Source organism: Schistocerca serialis, chromosome 4 (assembly GCF_023864345.2).
Source record: "Schistocerca serialis cubense isolate TAMUIC-IGC-003099 chromosome 4, iqSchSeri2.2, whole genome shotgun sequence".
In the NCBI taxonomy this organism is placed as follows: Eukaryota; Metazoa; Arthropoda; class Insecta; order Orthoptera; family Acrididae; genus Schistocerca; species Schistocerca serialis.
The window spans coordinates 414,944,727-414,957,226 of NC_064641.1; the positions used below are offsets into that span (position 1 = coordinate 414,944,727).

The window sequence follows — 12,500 nt, forward strand, 5'->3', positions numbered from 1 at the left end:
AACAGGCACACACACAATATCTAACCACCAGCATGGAAGAACATCCAGTGCATCCTCTCCGCCACATGACACAATCCACACTATCATTACCAGACCGGGAGGTCCACCCAGAAAACACAATATCCCACCCTTCCGACATCCGCACATTGCTCAGCTAAGCCACGAACACCCACACATGTCCTACACAGGGGTGCACCCAACATCACAATACTGCCTCCTGTCACAGCACACATTCAATGGCAGGAATGAAAGACACAGATCTGCCACAACCATGGAATTGGAGCGCCGCCTGTCATGAGCCAAAAGTGCATCCTGACGTGACAAATCAGATAATACCGCAGGCATCCAATTACGATAATCACTATCAACGAACCTGCCGCCGCCCCCCCCCCAATACACCTTTCCCTACAACAATGTGTATCTGAACCTACGCCATATTGTACCTTAACCTAACCTATATCGTACCTTAACCTAACCTATATTGTACCTTAACCTAACCTATATCGTACCTTAACCTAACCTATATCGTACCTTAACCTAACCTATATTGTACCTTAACCTAACCTATATTGTACCTTAACCTAACCTACGTTGTGCCTTAACCTAACCTACGTTGTGCTTAACCTAACCTACGTTGTGCCTTAACCTAACCTACGTTGTGCCTTAACCTAACCTACGTTGTGCCTTAACCTAACCAACGTTGTGCCTTAACCTAACCTACGTTGTGCCTTAACCTAACCTACGTTGTGCCTTAACCTAACCTACGTTGTGCCTTAACCTAACCTACTTTGTGCCTTAACCTAACCTACGTTGTGCCTTAACCTAACCTACGTTGTGCCTTAACCTAACCTACGTTGTGCTTAACCTAACCTACGTTGTGCCTTAACCTAACCTACGTTGTGCCTTAACCTAACCTACGTTGTGCCTTAACCTAACCTACGTTGTGCCTTAACCTAACCTACGTTGTGCCTTAACCTAACCTACGTTGTGCCTTAACCTAACCTACGTTGTGCCTTAACCTAACCTACGTTGTGCCTTAACCTAACCTACGTTGTGCCTTAACCTAACCTACGTTGTGCCTTAACCTAACCTACGTTGTGCCTTAACCTAACCTACGTTGTGCCTTAACCTAACCTACGTTGTGCCTTAACCTAACCTACGTTGTGCCTTAACCTAACCTACGTTGTGCCTTAACCTAACCTACGTTGTGCCTTAACCTAACCTACGTTGTGCCTTAACCTAACCTACGTTGTGCCTTAACCTAACCTACGTTGTGCCTTAACCTAACCTAATTTGTGCCTTAACCTAACCTAATTTGTGCCTTAACCTAACCTAATTTGTGCCTTAACCTAACCTAATTTGTGCCTTAACCTAACCTAATTTGTGCCTTAACCTAACCTAATTTGTGCCTTAACCTAACCTAATTTGTGCCTTAACCTAACCTACGTTGTGCCTTAACCTAACCTACGTTGTGCCTTAACCTAACCTACGTTGTGCCTTAACCTAACCTACGTTGTGCCTTAACCTAACCTACGTTGTGCCTTAACCTAACCTACGTTGTGCCTTAACCTAACCTACGTTGTGCCTTAACCTAACCTACGTTGTGCCTTAACCTAACCTACGTTGTGCCTTAACCTAACCTACGTTGTGCCTTAACCTAACCTACGTTGCGCCTTAACCTAACCTACGTTGTGCCTTAACCTAACCTACGTTGTGCCTTAACCTAACCTACGTTGTGCCTTAACCTAACCTACGTTGTGCCTTAACCTAACCTACGTTGTGCCTTAACCTAACCTACGTTGTGCCTTAACCTAACCTAATTTGTGCCTTAACCTAACCTAATTTGTGCCTTAACCTAACCTAATTTGTGCCTTAACCTAACCTAATTTGTGCCTTAACCTAACCTAATTTGTGCCTTAACCTAACCTAATTTGTGCCTTAACCTAACCTAATTTGTGCCTTAACCTAACCTAATTTGTGCCTTAACCTAACCTAATTTGTGCCTTAACCTAACCTAATTTGTGCCTTAACCTAACCTAATTTGTGCCTTAACCTAACCTACGTTGTGCCTTAACCTAACCTACGTTGTGCCTTAACCTAACCTACGTTGTGCCTTAACCTAACCTACGTTGTGCCTTAACCTAACCTACGTTGTGCCTTAACCTAACCTACGTTGTGCCTTAACCTAACCTAGTTTGTGCCTTAACCTAACCTAGTTTGTGCCTTAACCTAACCTAATTTGTGCCTTAACGTAACCCATGTTGTGCCGTAACGTAACCCATGTTGTGCCGTAACGTAACCCATGTTGTGCCGTAACGTAACCCATGTTGTGCCGTAACGTAACCCATGTTGTGCCGTAACGTAACCCATGTTGTGCCGTAACGTAACCCATGTTGTGCCGTAACGTAACCCATGTTGTGCCGTAACGTAACCCATGTTGTGCCGTAATGTAACCCATGTTGTGCCGTAACGTAACCCATGTTGTGCCGTAATGTAACCCATGTTGTGCCGTAACGTAACCCATGTTGTGCCGTAACGTAACCCATGTTGTGCCGTAACGTAACCCATGTTGTGCCGTAACGTAACCTATAATATGCCTTAACCTAACCTATAATATGCCTTAACCTAACCTATAATATGCCTTAACCTAACCTATAATATGCCTTAACCTAACCTATAATATGCCTTAACCTAACCTATAATATGCCTTAACCTAACCTATAATATGCCTTAACCTAACCTATAATATGCCTTAACCTAACCTATAATATGCCTTAACCTAACCTATAATATGCCTTAACCTAACCTATAATATGCCTTAACCTAACCTAAAGTGCGCCGTAACCAAAACTATATTGCGCCTTAACCTGACGCACGTTGTCGCTGAACCTGCTCTGTAATTGTTATGCAACTCGTTAAATTAGTGTAGTGTTGCCTAACCGCAACCCTCGCAATATAGTTCGCTACTCGCACTGCCCGGTCCCCTGTGTATCGCGTCATGTTAAACACCTTGCAGGTGTTGCTGACTTTCCACATGCTCCTGCTATACACTGTAATGTGGATAGCAGCAGGACGTACATGCCCCCCCCCCCCTTCCCCCCTGCCTTCGCAAGCTGGTCGGTGAGAAGTTTGCATGTTCAACGCCCTTCGCATGCCGACGTACTCAGCCTACGTTGTGGTACGGCCTGTCACCTGTCCGCCGATGTACGCAAAACCCACAAACTGTACTGCACATTGGTCCGTATGTACTGAATGATACATCGTGGCACATGTGGCCGTATGACGACTGCGCCTAGCAACGGCGGACCATACAGTCCAAATATTGTGCACGCAGCTACGTGTCGTCTCCCTATAAGAGCTGGATTGCAGTGTGGTACGCCATACAGACGTGTGGGAGGAACGGACGCCCTGGATGGCGATCAGCATGAGCAGTCTGTTGATGTAGTGGAGCGTGTATTCGGACGTAGTCGTCTCTTCTCACACACCGTGATAGCATGTTGCACCGTGTTCCACATCTGCGACATGCTGCAGAGGCCGGCTGACAGTCGTTCGCGCAATGGACACCGCATACGTACGGGGTCGACCTTCCACGTGTTCTCTAGGCGTGCACATGTTGTTGCGTCTATGTGGGCAGACGTAGTGTGTTGTGACACCTGACACAGGCATGCAATACTCGTTGCAAATGGCGATGGACGTGTACGTTTGCTGGTGACGTTACGCAAATGAACAACTGGTAACCCGTTGTGGTGCGGTTGTTCTCGCTAGAGGTGAATCAGTGTTGGCGACGATCGGTCGAGCTATTAACCGGTTGTTTCAGGGATACCCACCATGCCCACGAACGTGAAAGGGGATCTGGGTGTGAGGCGATACGCGGCGGTGGCTGGGTGGGACCGTCCCCGGCCGGTGAGGGGGGGCCGCCCGGCGTGCTGGCAGCGCGGTGCGTGGGCGCACGCGCTACAGCCGGCTGGTGGGGGCGGCCAGTGGCAGGCGCGCCGGCCGACGGACGCGGCAGGCGGCGCAGCTGCGCGCCGGCGCCCCCTGCTCGCGGCGCCTTGCGGCCAAAGTAGGTCCTCGCGGGCCCGGTGCGAAGCGCGGTGGCCATCTGCAGTGTGCTGGTCCGATTGAGGACTTTGTGCGCTGAGGATGCGCCGCCGCCCGGCGCTCGGCGCCGCGACGCCGTCTGCTGCTCGGTCGCCCCAGCGGTTCTCGCAGGTGGTTTGTATCGCAGCTGTGCGGACGTGTTGGCGCGTGCGCTGTGCTGGGAGAGTTCGCTTCGGCACCCAAGTGGGGCTTTTGTCCTTCTGTGGCGCCGGCGTTGGAGCTGCCGGTCACCGTAGGTGGCGCGTGTTGTCTCCCGCCGGCAATGCCACGACAGCACGCTCCCGGGCCTCTGTCGGCAGCGGCAAGCTCAGTTGGGAGCGCGGGTGGTCGCACCTAAAGCGTCTACTCGCCTAACTCCGGGCGATTGCGCCTCTCTCGAACCCGACCAAGTACTTAGGACGGCGCTGCGCGCCGCCGGGACCTGAGAGGGTTTCGAGGTGTGTTGTGCAGGGGAGCTCAGCCTCCTCCTGTTTGCAGAATAATTGAGCGGACGCTTGCGTGTTCGCGCGGGCCCCCGGGACACACTCACGGGCGGCCGGCTGCTCAGCTCTAGTTGACGCAGCTCCCTGGTTGATACTGCCAGTAGTCATATGCTTGTCTCAAAGATTAAGCCATGCATGTCTCAGTACAAGCCGCATTAAGGTGAAACCGCGAATGGCTCATTAAATCAGTTATGGTTCCTTAGATCGTACCCACGTTACTTGGATAACTGTGGTAATTCTAGAGCTAAGACATGCAAACAGAGTCCCGACCAGAGATGGAAGGGACGCTTTTATTAGATCAAAACCAATCGGTCGGCTCGTCCGGTCCGTTTGCCTTGGTGACTCTGAATAACTTTGGGCTGATCGCACGGTCCTCGTACCGGCGACGCATCTTTCAAATGTCTGCCTTATCAACTGTCGATGGTAGGTTCTGCGCCTACCATGGTTGTAACGGGTAACGGGGAATCAGGGTTCGATTCCGGAGAGGGAGCCTGAGAAACGGCTACCACATCCAAGGAAGGCAGCAGGCGCGCAAATTACCCACTCCCGGCACGGGGAGGTAGTGACGAAAAATAACGATACGGGACTCATCCGAGGCCCCGTAATCGGAATGAGTACACTTTAAATCCTTTAACGAGTATCTATTGGAGGGCAAGTCTGGTGCCAGCAGCCGCGGTAATTCCAGCTCCAATAGCGTATATTAAAGTTGTTGCGGTTAAAAAGCTCGTAGTTGGATTTGTGTCCCACGCTGTTGGTTCACCGCCCGTCGGTGTTTAACTGGCATGTATCGTGGGACGTCCTGCCGGTGGGGCGAGCCGAAGGCGTGCGACCGCCTCGTGCGTGCTCGTGCGTCCCGAGGCGGACCCCGTTGAAATCCTACCAGGGTGCTCTTTATTGAGTGTCTCGGTGGGCCGGCACGTTTACTTTGAACAAATTAGAGTGCTTAAAGCAGGCAAGCCCGCCTGAATACTGTGTGCATGGAATAATGGAATAGGACCTCGGTTCTATTTTGTTGGTTTTCGGAACCCGAGGTAATGATTAATAGGGACAGGCGGGGGCATTCGTATTGCGACGTTAGAGGTGAAATTCTTGGATCGTCGCAAGACGAACAGAAGCGAAAGCATTTGCCAAGTATGTTTTCATTAATCAAGAACGAAAGTTAGAGGTTCGAAGGCGATCAGATACCGCCCTAGTTCTAACCATAAACGATGCCAGCCAGCGATCCGCCGCAGTTCCTCCGATGACTCGGCGGGCAGCCTCCGGGAAACCAAAGCTTTTGGGTTCCGGGGGAAGTATGGTTGCAAAGCTGAAACTTAAAGGAATTGACGGAAGGGCACCACCAGGAGTGGAGCCTGCGGCTTAATTTGACTCAACACGGGAAACCTCACCAGGCCCGGACACCGGAAGGATTGACAGATTGATAGCTCTTTCTTGATTCGGTGGGTGGTGGTGCATGGCCGTTCTTAGTTGGTGGAGCGATTTGTCTGGTTAATTCCGATAACGAACGAGACTCTAGCCTGCTAACTAGTCGCGTGACATCCTTCGTGCTGTCAGCGATTACTTTTCTTCTTAGAGGGACAGGCGGCTTCTAGCCGCACGAGATTGAGCAATAACAGGTCTGTGATGCCCTTAGATGTTCTGGGCCGCACGCGCGCTACACTGAAGGAATCAGCGTGTCTTCCTAGGCCGAAAGGTCGGGGTAACCCGCTGAACCTCCTTCGTGCTAGGGATTGGGGCTTGCAATTGTTCCCCATGAACGAGGAATTCCCAGTAAGCGCGAGTCATAAGCTCGCGTTGATTACGTCCCTGCCCTTTGTACACACCGCCCGTCGCTACTACCGATTGAATGATTTAGTGAGGTCTTCGGACTGGTACGCGGCATTGACTCTGTCGTTGCCGATGCTACCGGAAAGATGACCAAACTTGATCATTTAGAGGAAGTAAAAGTCGTAACAAGGTTTCCGTAGGTGAACCTGCGGAAGGATCATTACCGACTAGACTGCATGTCTTTCGATGTGCGTGTCGTGTCGCGCAACACGCTACCTGTACGGCTCGCAGTAGCCGTGCGCCGCGTGCGGAACCACGCGTTCGTCTCAAAACTAACGGCAATGTTGTGTGGTACGAGCGCTGAAGCGCTGGAGCGGCTGGCCTGCGGCACCTGGCGCCTGGCGCCGGTTTTGAATGACTTTCGCCCGAGTGCCTGTCCGCTCCGGTGTGGAGCCGTACGACGCCCATCGGCCGTGAGGCCGTTGGACACTGAACGCTGGAACAGGGGCCGCCACACGCCTCAGTCCCGCCTATGCAACTGTCTTGAAAGAGATAGTGGAAACTATGAAAAGATCACCCAGGACGGTGGATCACTCGGCTCGTGGGTCGATGAAGAACGCAGCAAATTGCGCGTCGACATGTGAACTGCAGGACACATGAACATCGACGTTTCGAACGCACATTGCGGTCCATGGATTCCGTTCCCGGGCCACGTCTGGCTGAGGGTCGGCTACGTATACTGAAGCGCGCGGCGTTTGCCCCGCTTCGCAGACCTGGGAGTGTCGTGGCCGCCTGTGGGGCCGGCCGCGTCTCCTTAAACGTGCGATGCGCGCCCGTCGCCTGGCGGTTCGCATACCGGTACTTACTCGGTAGCGTGCACAGCCGGCTGGCGGTGTGGCGTGCGACACCTCGTACAACGACCTCAGAGCAGGCGAGACTACCCGCTGAATTTAAGCATATTACTAAGCGGAGGAAAAGAAACTAACAAGGATTCCCCCAGTAGCGGCGAGCGAACAGGGAAGAGTCCAGCACCGAACCCCGCAGGCTGCCGCCTGTCGTGGCATGTGGTGTTTGGGAGGGTCCACTACCCCGACGCCTCGCGCCGAGCCCAAGTCCAACTTGAATGAGGCCACGGCCCGTAGAGGGTGCCAGGCCCGTAGCGGCCGGTGCGAGCGTCGGCGGGACCTCTCCTTCGAGTCGGGTTGCTTGAGAGTGCAGCTCCAAGTGGGTGGTAAACTCCATCTGAGACTAAATATGACCACGAGACCGATAGCGAACAAGTACCGTGAGGGAAAGTTGAAAAGAACTTTGAAGAGAGAGTTCAAAAGTACGTGAAACCGTTCTGGGGTAAACGTGAGAAGTCCGAAAGGTCGAACGGGTGAGATTCACGCCCATCCGGCCACTGGCCTCCGCCCTCGGCAGATGGGGCCGGCCGCCCGCGCGGAGCAATCCGCGGCGGGGTCGTGTCCGGTTGCCTTTCCACTCGCCGCGGGGCGGGGCCGTTCCGGTGTGCGGTGGGCCGCACTTCTCCCCTAGTAGGACGTCGCGACCCGCTGGGTGCCGGCCTACGGCCCGGGTGCGCAGCCTGTCCTTCCGCGGGCCTCGGTTCGCGTCTGTTGGGCAGAGCCCCGGTGTCCTGGCTGGCTGCCCGGCGGTATATCTGGAGGAGTCGATTCGCCCCTTTGGGCGCTCGGGCTCCCGGCAAGCGCGCGCGGTTCTTCCCGGATGACGGACCTACCTGGCCCGGCCCCGGACCCGCGCCGCTGTTGGCTCGGGATGCTCTCGGGCGGAATAATCGCTCCCGTCAGCGGCGCTTCAGCTTTGGACAATTTCACGACCCGTCTTGAAACACGGACCAAGGAGTCTAACATGTGCGCGAGTCATTGGGCTGTACGAAACCTAAAGGCGTAATGAAAGTGAAGGTCTCGCCTTGCGCGGGCCGAGGGAGGATGGGGCTTCCCCGCCCTTCACGGGGCGGCGGCCTCCGCACTCCCGGGGCGTCTCGTCCTCATTGCGAGGTGAGGCGCACCTAGAGCGTACACGTTGGGACCCGAAAGATGGTGAACTATGCCTGGCCAGGACGAAGTCAGGGGAAACCCTGATGGAGGTCCGTAGCGATTCTGACGTGCAAATCGATCGTCGGAGCTGGGTATAGGGGCGAAAGACTAATCGAACCATCTAGTAGCTGGTTCCCTCCGAAGTTTCCCTCAGGATAGCTGGTGCTCGTACGAGTCTCATCCGGTAAAGCGAATGATTAGAGGCCTTGGGGCCGAAACGACCTCAACCTATTCTCAAACTTTAAATGGGTGAGATCTCCGGCTTGCTTGATATGCTGAAGCCGCGAGCAAACGACTCGGATCGGAGTGCCAAGTGGGCCACTTTTGGTAAGCAGAACTGGCGCTGTGGGATGAACCAAACGCCGAGTTAAGGCGCCCGAATCGACGCTCATGGGAAACCATGAAAGGCGTTGGTTGCTTAAGACAGCAGGACGGTGGCCATGGAAGTCGGAATCCGCTAAGGAGTGTGTAACAACTCACCTGCCGAAGCAACTAGCCCTGAAAATGGATGGCGCTGAAGCGTCGTGCCTATACTCGGCCGTCAGTCTGGCAGTCATGGCCGGTCCTTGCGGCCGGCCGCGAAGCCCTGACGAGTAGGAGGGTCGCGGCGGTGGGCGCAGAAGGGTCTGGGCGTGAGCCTGCCTGGAGCCGCCGTCGGTGCAGATCTTGGTGGTAGTAGCAAATACTCCAGCGAGGCCCTGGAGGGCTGACGCGGAGAAGGGTTTCGTGTGAACAGCCGTTGCACACGAGTCAGTCGATCCTAAGCCCTAGGAGAAATCCGATGTTGATGGGGGCCGTCATAGCATGATGCACTTTGTGCTGGCCCCCGTTGGGCGAAAGGGAATCCGGTTCCTATTCCGGAACCCGGCAGCGGAACCGATACAAGTCGGGCCCCTCTTTTAGAGATGCTCGTCGGGGTAACCCAAAAGGACCCGGAGACGCCGTCGGGAGATCGGGGAAGAGTTTTCTTTTCTGCATGAGCGTTCGAGTTCCCTGGAATCCTCTAGCAGGGAGATAGGGTTTGGAACGCGAAGAGCACCGCAGTTGCGGCGGTGTCCCGATCTTCCCCTCGGACCTTGAAAATCCGGGAGAGGGCCACGTGGAGGTGTCGCGCCGGTTCGTACCCATATCCGCAGCAGGTCTCCAAGGTGAAGAGCCTCTAGTCGATAGAATAATGTAGGTAAGGGAAGTCGGCAAATTGGATCCGTAACTTCGGGATAAGGATTGGCTCTGAGGATCGGGGCGTGTCGGGCTTGGTCGGGAAGTGGGTCAGCGCTAACGTGCCGGGCCTGGGCGAGGTGAGTGCCGTAGGGGTGCCGGTAAGTGCGGGCGTTTAGCGCGGGCGTGGTCTGCTCTCGCCGTTGGTCGGCCTCGTGCTGGCCGGCGGTGCAGGATGCGCGCGCCTGCGCGGCGTTCGCGCCCCGGTGCTTCAACCTGCGTGCAGGATCCGAGCTCGGTCCCGTGCCTTGGCCTCCCACGGATCTTCCTTGCTGCGAGGCCGCGTCCGCCTTAGCGTGCTCCTCCGGGGGCGCGCGGGTGCGCGGATTCTCTTCGGCCGCCATTCAACGATCAACTCAGAACTGGCACGGACTGGGGGAATCCGACTGTCTAATTAAAACAAAGCATTGCGATGGCCCTAGCGGGTGTTGACGCAATGTGATTTCTGCCCAGTGCTCTGAATGTCAACGTGAAGAAATTCAAGCAAGCGCGGGTAAACGGCGGGAGTAACTATGATCAAGACCGAGAGGAAGAAGGCCAGGTGGTCCCAGGAAGAGCTCCTGCGTCTGGCCCATGCAGAAGCGACTCTTGCCACCCAGGGTTGCAGATTTTTAAACCAGGAGCTTGCAAAGGCCTTCCCCGAGCGTACGCTGGAGTCAATTAAATGTCAGCGTAGAGCGCAGCCCTACAAAGACATGGTGGCGAAGTTTGTCACCGAGCTTGCTGGCATGGATCGCGGCCCTTGGGGTCCTCCTAGCGAGCCTGCAGTCAGTCATTCTTTGCCACAGTCTCCACCTTGTGGGGAAGATGTTGACCTAGCCATCTGGTCATTTGTAGCAGAACTCCCCCAATCAGACCGCCGATTCCGCTCGCTTGATGATCTCGTGGCTCTGGGTCCTACCACTAGCCGTGAAACAATCCAGGCTATGTTGCTGTCTGCTCTTGACGAAGTAGGCAGCAGGGAGCCAGCCATCCACCAAGCTGCGAGTGTGCGGACCCAATAGCCCCCAGAGCGGAAGCGTGCACGCAGGAGATGGGAGTATGCGGTGGTTCAGCGTGCTTTCAAGAAGAACGGAGCACGCTGTATCAACGGACTTCTTGATGGCACACTCTTGCATCAGCCACCATCCATCCCAGGGCTGATTGAGTTTTGGACAGACCTCTTCTCTCCACCACGTGTCAGGTCTCGACCTCCGCGTGGGGAGGGTCTGTCCGATGAGCTGCTGCCATTCTCGAAGAGGGTGCCCTTCCGTGACCTCTGGGCTCCCATTTCTGCAGAAGAAGCCACCGCTGCTCTCCCGCCTCGCAATTCTGCTGCAGGTCCTGACGGCCTCACGCCGACACAACTGCGTCGCCTTCCCCGGGAGGTTCTCCTCAAGATCCTTAATTTCCTCCTCCTTTCCCGTTCCCTTCCATCCCGACTCCTTCAGGCCAGAACAACCCTGCTGCCCAAGAAGACCGCCGCAGCATCCCCTGCTGACTTTCGTCCGATCACAGTGTGCTCGGTGCTGACCAGAGCCTTTCACAAGGTTCTGGTTGGCCGCCTGATGCGCTACTGTGTGTTGGACGGTCGCCAGCGGGCTTTCATCCCTCAGGATGGGATGCTTCATAACACCTTTCTTCTCGATCTGGCTATGACCCAGGCGTGCCGAGCTGCCGGCTCGCTGTACTTGGCATCTCTGGATGTGTCAAAGGCCTTCGACTCGCTTGCCCACGGTGCCCTTGGTCCTGTGCTAAGGGCCCATGGTCTGCCGGTCGAGTTCGTTGACTACATCCAGGGATGCTATGAGGCGGGATCGACGGTTATCTGCGCGGATGGGAAGTCGTCAGATCTAGTGCGGCCTTCGAGGGGTGTCCGGCAGGGTGACCCGCTGTCTCCTATTCTCTTCAACATGTCCATTGACATTCTCTTGTCTCGTCTGCCTGCTCATATTGGTGCACGCATTCTTGGACGGCGGATAAATGCGGCTGCATTCGCTGATGACCTCCTGCTGTTCGCCGAGACTCGTGATGGATTGCAGGAACTTCTCACCATCGCCACGTCGGCCCTGGGGGATCTCGGGCTCGAGGTCAACCCACGGAAGTGTTTCTCTCTCGCCTTTGTCTCATCAGGCCGGGAGAAGAAAACCAAGGTCGACGAGACTGTCATCTTTCGTGCTGGGGGGAACAACATCCCAGCACTGGCGATGGGAGATACTTTCAAGTATCTAGGCCTGCAATTTTCCACGTGCGGACGCAGTCTTTTTCATCCCCGGCGGGAGGTCGAGAAGCAGTTGGACATCATCAAGCGTGCACCACTCAAACCTCAGCAGCGGCTTTTTGCCCTTCGTTCTGTCATCCTCCCGGGTATTTTCCATGGCCTCGCCCTGGGGAGGACTCGTCTTGGGGCCCTCTCTTCCCTTGACGTCTGTGTTCGTGCAGCCCTTCGATCTTGGCTGCACCTGCCAGCAGATACGCCGGTCGGTTACTTCCACGCCCCCATCTCTCATGGGGGCTTGGGGGTGCCTGCAGCCCGCTGGCTGGGCCCTCTTCTTCGCAGGAGAAGACTGGCGAAGATGCAAGGACTGGGTGCGGCAGTGGACGATTCTTCCCAGGACTTAATCCAGCGAGAAATTCACCAACTGGACCACGCCCTGCAATGGCAGGGGGAAGTTATAAAGTCCAGTTACCAGTTGGGCCGGTGTTGGGCCGACCGCCTGCACTCGTCGGTCGACGGCGCTGCGCTACACGAGTCTGCCCGAACACCAGGGCAGCACTGCTGGGTCTCCAATACGCGGCAGTTCGTAACCGGCCGCGACTACATCTCATGCCTGCGTGTCCGGATTAATGCCTTACCAACTCGGGCACGGCTGCTACGTGGGAGGGAAGGTGACAC

The 12,500-nt window shown here is 55.1% G+C and overlaps 2 non-coding genes and 1 pseudogene across 2 annotated transcripts; all 3 read left to right on the top strand.

Annotated features, from left to right (window-relative positions):
* Positions 1-4,664: 4,664 nt before the first annotated feature.
* On the top strand, positions 4,665-6,573 carry LOC126476914 (small subunit ribosomal RNA). Its single transcript, XR_007587346.1, has one exon. It is a non-coding gene; the product is annotated as a small subunit ribosomal RNA (ribosomal RNA).
* Positions 6,574-6,924: 351 nt separating this feature from the next.
* Positions 6,925-7,079, top strand: LOC126476359 (5.8S ribosomal RNA). The gene has a single exon (XR_007586903.1). It is a non-coding gene; the product is annotated as a 5.8S ribosomal RNA (ribosomal RNA).
* A 188-nt stretch (positions 7,080-7,267) lies between these two features.
* The window catches only part of LOC126475566 (large subunit ribosomal RNA), a 7,297-nt pseudogene continuing 2,064 nt past the window's right edge, over positions 7,268-12,500 (top strand).